General features: G+C 40.9%; 1 pseudogene; it reads right to left on the bottom strand.

The window, feature by feature from the left end:
- The window catches only part of LOC104772814, a 5,236-nt pseudogene continuing 4,648 nt past the window's right edge, over positions 5,919–6,506 (bottom strand).

Raw genomic sequence — 6,506 nt, 5'->3', positions numbered from 1 at the left:
TTGCTCCAGTTGCAAGGATCGAAACAATCAGGCTTCTTATCAGTCTTGCTGCATCTTATGGTTGGGAGATACATCACCTTGATGTCAAGACAGCTTTTCTCCATGGTGAACTCAAGGAGATTGTACATGTCAATCAACTAGAAGGATTTATCAAGAAAGGTGAAGAGAGAAAGGTGTATAAGCTCAACAAAGCTTTATTTGTTCTAAGGCAGGCTCCTAGAGCATGGAACAACAAACTAAACCAGATACTTATGGAATTTGGTTTTGTTAAATGCTCAAAGGAACCCTCTGTTTATAGGAAGAGCTCAGGTCATAATCTCTTGGTTGTGGGAGTGTATGTTGATGACTTGTTTATCACAGGAACATGTTTGGAGATCATTGTGAGGTTTAAGGAGGAGATGTCATCTATGTTCGACATGAGTGATCTCGGCAAACTGTCGTATTATCTCGGAATCAAGGTAGAACAGCATCAAAAGGGAATAACACTTAATCAATCAAGTTATGCATTGAAGATTCTAGAGGAAGCTGGTTTACAAAACTGCAACTTAATTCACACTCCGATGGAAACAGAGTTGACACTTTCGAAAGCAGAGAAGGAGAAGGAGATCGATGCAACAGTTTATCGGAAAAGGGTTGGTTGTCTGAGATATTTACTTCATACTAGGCCTGATCTTGCGTATTGTGTTGGAATATTAAGCAGGTACATGCAGAGTCCACGAGAATCACATGGTGCAGCGTTAAAACAGTGCTTAAGATACTTAAGAGGAACAGTCGGATTGGGTTTGTCCTATGAAATATCAAGAGTGCCTAAGCTGATCAGTTACAGTGACTCTAGTCACAGTGGTGATCCCATTGATGGAAGAAGCACTTATGGTCACATTTTCTATTTTGGAAAGGGACCGATCACATGGTGCTCAAGGAAGCAGGATGTTGTGGCTTTGTCTTCGTGTGAGGCAGAATTTATGGCAGGAACCGAAGCTGCGAAGCAAGCAATCTGGTTGCAGGACTTGTTAGTTGAGATTACTGGGAGTTCTCTTGAAAGAGTCATCATCCGCATTGATAATGAATCTGCTATTGCCTTAACAAGAAATCCAGTTTTACATGGACGCAGTAAACACATTCATCGACGGTATCATTTTATAAGAGAGTGTGTGGAAAACGGACAAGTCGAAGTGGAGCATGTTGCAGGCACTGAACAGAAAGCGGATATACTCACAAAAGCTTTGGGAAGAACCAAGTTCAAGGAGATGAGAGAGTTCATAGGAGTTAAGGATTTAGCAGCATTGGAGTTCAAGCTTAAGGAGGAGTATGTTGGTTTAAGCTTGAAGAGAACCTAAAAATAGAAAGAGCAGAGCATTCCTAATGATTAGTGAATGGATAAGGATCAAAGCTTATTTAGTGTTATCTAGGATATTGGTGTTTCCTAGTTGAAATAGGTTTTGGTTTTACTATATATATGTATGTCGAGTTATGGCATTAACATATAGAGTTTGAGAGATTGAGATTGAGAGATTGTAAGAGAGAGCTTAGAGTTTTGAGATAATTTCTTTAAGCTATTAAGAGAGTTATTCTTAAAACAGTCTTGTGTTCTTAAATCTTTGATAATTCTATATTGATTTCCATGCTTATTGATCATTGATCTACAAAGCCAACTAAACAAGTTGACCGGATTTGAGTGAGTCTTATATTAATCCATATAACTTAATTACAGCTGGGTAGTTGTTGAAACAACAAAATAAAAAATAACATAGAAAATGACACATCTCCTTTATAATAAAACGGAAGTACACAACATTGTTTTGGTAGACTTTATAATTTTAATAAATGGTTACAAATAGGTTATACATAAATTATAAATTAATCCATATATTAATTGTAACCAATAAAACCTTAATTGTAACAGTGTTGTAAATTAGAGAGTTTAGGGAGTAAATCTCTTAGGTTATTATTGATAGGAATTGAGGTTACAACATGTATATATAGTGTTACAAGTCCTAAGGTAAAACCGACATACTAATGCTATCGCCGATGGGCTTCGACTAACGGGCCGAAGGCTCTCGACCAAGTATGGTCGAGAGGCTGCGCACGGACGAACTGATAATGGGCCGGTTGGATAGAGTCCACCAAGTGTTTTACAACACTCCCCCTTGGACGATACAACCGTGCCTATGCGAGGAAGGGATCGATGCAATGTGCTTAGGGGATGCTGCCTCATTAAAACCTTACCAGGAAAACCCATTGGGACAAAACCTTAGTGAAGGAAAAAGAGTACAGCACACATTGCTCCCCCTGTTCCAAGCATCACTCCAAGTCCTTAAGCCTCCGCATTCCAATCTGGTGCGTGAGCTTCCTGAATGTTGTTGTCGGTAATGCCTTGGTGAAGAGATCGGCTGAGTTGTCACATGACTGAACTTGCACCACTTGAACTTCTCCGGCCTTTTGTAGTTCATGTGTGTAGAAGAACTTCGGCAGGATGTGCTTTGTCCGATCTCCCTTGATGTAACCTTCTTTGAGTTGTGCGATGCAGGCTGTATTGTCTTCATAGATGACCGTTGCTGATTTGTCTATGTCCATGCCACTGTCTGTCCGAATGTGCTGAGTCATTGACCGCAACCAAACACACTCACGGCTGGCTTCATGCATGGCTAGGATCTCCGCGTGATTTGAGGATGTGGCTACTAGAGTCTGCTTCATAGAACGCCAAGAGATCGCTGTACCACCGTGTGTAAACACATAACCTGTTTGTGATTTACCATTGTGTGGGTCGGACAGATAACCTGCATCAGCAAAACCAACTAAACCTTCTTTGTTATGGTTAGTGTAAAATAAACCAAAGTCTGTCGTTCCTTGTAGGTAACGCAGAACATGTTTTATACCATTCCAGTGCCTTATGGTCGGACAAGAAATGTATCTTGCCAGAAGGTTTATTGCGAAGCATATGTCAGGTCTAGTGTGGCTAGCCAAGAACATTAATGCTCCTATAGCACTGAGGTAAGGCATTTCAGGACCAAGAATTTCTTCATTGTCCTTCTTAGGAGCAAATGGATCTTTATCCACTTCTACACTTCTCACAACCATTGGGCTAGTCAATGAGTGAGCTTGCTCCATATTAAATCTCTTGAGTACCTTTTCTGTGTATGCCTTTTGATGCACAAGGATCCCATTGTTTATGTACTCAAGCTGCAACCCCAAACAGAATTTTGTCTTGCCTAGGTCTTTCATCTCAAACTCTTTCTTGAGATATCCTACTGTTTGGGCGATTTCCCCAGAGGTTCCAAGGATGTTTAAATCATCCACATATACTGCTATTATCACAAATCCCTTATTCGCGAATTTCTTTATGAATATACAAGGACTGATCGGGTCATTCCTATAACCTTCCTTGGCTAAATATTCACTTAGCCGGTTATACCACATTCGACCACTCTGTCTCAGTCCATAAAGCGATTTGTCTAGCCTTATGCAGTATTGGTCTCTAGAACCCTTCTTATCTTTGAGTTCTATACCCTCTGGTAATCTCATATAAATTTTATTATCCAGTGGACCGTATAGATATGCAGTTACAACATCCATTAACCGCAAATCTAAACTTTCTCTTATGGCCAGACTTATTAGATATCTAAAAGTCGTTGCATCCATCACAGGGGAGTATGTCTCCTCATAATCTATGCCAGGTCTTTGAGAGAATCCTTGTGCTACGAGCCTTGCCTTGTATCTAACAATCTCGTTTCTCTCATTTCTCTTTCTTACAAAGACCCATTTGTGTCCAACTGGTTTAATTTCTGGTGTTATCCTTAAGGTCGGACCAAACACACTTCTCTTCTTTAAAGAGTTTAGCTCCACATCTATGGCTTCTTTCCATTTAAGCCAATCTTTGCTTTGTGTACACTCTAGTATAGATGTGGGCTCATGATCCTCATTTATTTCAAGTGCTACCTTGTATGCAAATATATCATCAATGTCGACATCTTTTCGGTTCCATTGTATTCCAGACATTATATAGTTTATCGAGATCTCATTGTTGTCAACTCCTTCAGGCTCTTGAGGTTCAGCGTCCTGAGCCTCATTTGGTGCCGTAGGAGTTTCCGTGACAACGTCTGGCTTTTCTAGAATTCCCTTAGCCTCGGTCTGTTTTGCACTCTTTGTTTTCCGAGGATTCTTATCTTTGGAACCTAATGGTCTACCCCGTTTCAAACGTGGCATAGACTCTGTAGCAACTTGATTATTGTGTTCCTTGTGAACATCAATACGTACTGGTGCATTGCAAGCTGGTATGTACGATTTTGTTACTCTTTTCGGGTCAGCAAAGGAATCTGGCAATTGATTAGCTAGCTGTTGAAGATGTATAATCTTCTGAACTTCTGCATCACATGCTATAGTTCGAGGATCTTGCCATTCTAAGGATGTTTGATTCCATGTCAATTCTTTGCTCAGCTTGCTGGTCTCCCCACCTAGCATAGGGAATTCGGACTCAATAAATTGACAGTCCGCGTATCTGGCCTTGAACAGGTCTCCTGTCAGTGGCTCGAGATACCTTATTATGGTGGGAGACTCATACCCCACATATATTCCCATTCTCCTCTGTGGTCCCATCTTTGTTCTCTGTGGTGGAGCAATTGGTATATAAACGGCACAACCAAATGTCTTAAGATGGGATAAGTCTGGCTCTTGACCCGATAGGAGTTGGGATGGGGAATATTTGTGTTCACTAGATGGCCTGATGCGTATGAGTTCTGCTGCGTGTAAGACCGCGTGTCCCCAAGCCGACACAGGAAGCTTCGATCGCATTAACAATGGTCGAGCTATCAATTGTATTCGTTTAATGAAGGATTCAGCTAATCCGTTTTGTGTATGTACATGTGCCACAGGATGTTCCACACTCACCCCCATGGACATACAGTAATCATTAAACGCTTGGGATGTAAATTCACCAGCATTATCTAGACGTATAGTCTTAAGTGGAAAGTCTGGAAAATGTGCTCTTAATCGAATGATTTGAGCTAAGAGCTTAGCAAATGCTAAGTTTCTCGTGGATAACAAGCATACGTGGGACCATCTGGTTGATGCATCTATCATCACCATGAAATATCGAAATGTCCCACTAGGTGGGTGTATCGGCCCACATATGTCACCTTGTATCCTTTCCAGAAAATGTAAAGTCTCTCTTGTGACTTTTACTGGTGAAGGTCTTACAATAAGTTTCCCTTGTGCACATGCCACACATGTGAGATTCTTAGGGAGAACTTTTCTTTCTTTAAGGTTGTGCCCTTTTGAACTCTTTATCAATTTACGCATCATGTTAGTTCCCGGATGGCCAAGCCGGTCATGCCATAAAGTGAAACTTTCTTTGTATATTTTGTGCTTAGCCAAGTTGGCTTCTATCATGTTAATCTTAGCATGGTATAGACCAGAGGCTAAGGCAGGTATAGTCTCTAGGATCTTCTTTTGTCCTTTCACATTTTCTGTAATGTAGAGGAACTCTTTAGATCCTTCACCCTTGGTTTCAATATGATAACCATTTGACCTTATGTCTTTAAAGCTCAATAAGCTTCTCTTAGAGCTGGGTGAGTATAAAGCATCACATAACTCAATATGAGTTCCGTTAGGCAACAATATGTGTGCTTGGCCGTAGCCTTCTATAAGATTTGCTATACCCGCAATTGTATTAACATTTGCACTTTTCATTATAAGATTTATGAAATATCTCTTATCTTTTAGTATGGTGTGGTTGGAGCCACTATCCACTACTAATTCACTCATGTCCTCGGCCATGTCTATAAATAGGACAAGAATTTCGGATTTTAATAGAATAGTTTATAAAATAAAATCTATTGAATTTAATTCAAAGCAATTATCCATTACATTAAAAGCAAATTAAATCATAAAGCATAGAAAATAAACCAAAATAAATTCGAAATTCATTCAACATCTTTGAGGCAGTCGGAGGTCTCATATCCTAGCAAGTCATCATTCTCATGATCGAAGTCTCCTTCATCATCGATGTGTACATAGTTTGCTTCTGGATTTTTCTTAAGAGATTCTTGATATGCATCAATGAGGTGTTTGGGAGTTCTGCAGTTCTTGGCCCAGTGGTTTGACATACCACATCGGTGGCAAGTCGATTTGGCCTTGGAGTTTGGCTTAAAGGACCCACGGCCCTTACCACCACGTCTGCGGCCTCCTCGACCAGCCTGGCCCCCTCGACCACTACGTCCCCTGCCACCACGGCCACCATGGCCATAGTGTCTATCTCTGTGGACGTAATTGATCTCACTAGGCTCCTTAGGCTCATTAGACTCTGCTACAGCTTTCTTTCCCAAGTCGACCTTATTTGCTTCTGGTAATGGGGCTGTACCAGGAGGTCGCATAGCACTGTTCATCATCAACAACTCATCGTTCTGCTCAGCGAGCAGTAAACACTGAATGAGTTCCCCATAGTCAGCAAGCTTTTGGTGCCGCTATTGTTGCTGGAGTACTCTGTTATTAGGGCTGAAGGTAGACAATGT

This window comes from Camelina sativa, chromosome 20, assembly GCF_000633955.1.
Source record: "Camelina sativa cultivar DH55 chromosome 20, Cs, whole genome shotgun sequence".
NCBI lineage: Eukaryota > Viridiplantae > Streptophyta > Magnoliopsida > Brassicales > Brassicaceae > Camelina > Camelina sativa.
The sequence above is the reverse complement of the archived record's forward strand: the minus strand, read 5'-3'. Positions and strand labels throughout refer to the sequence as shown.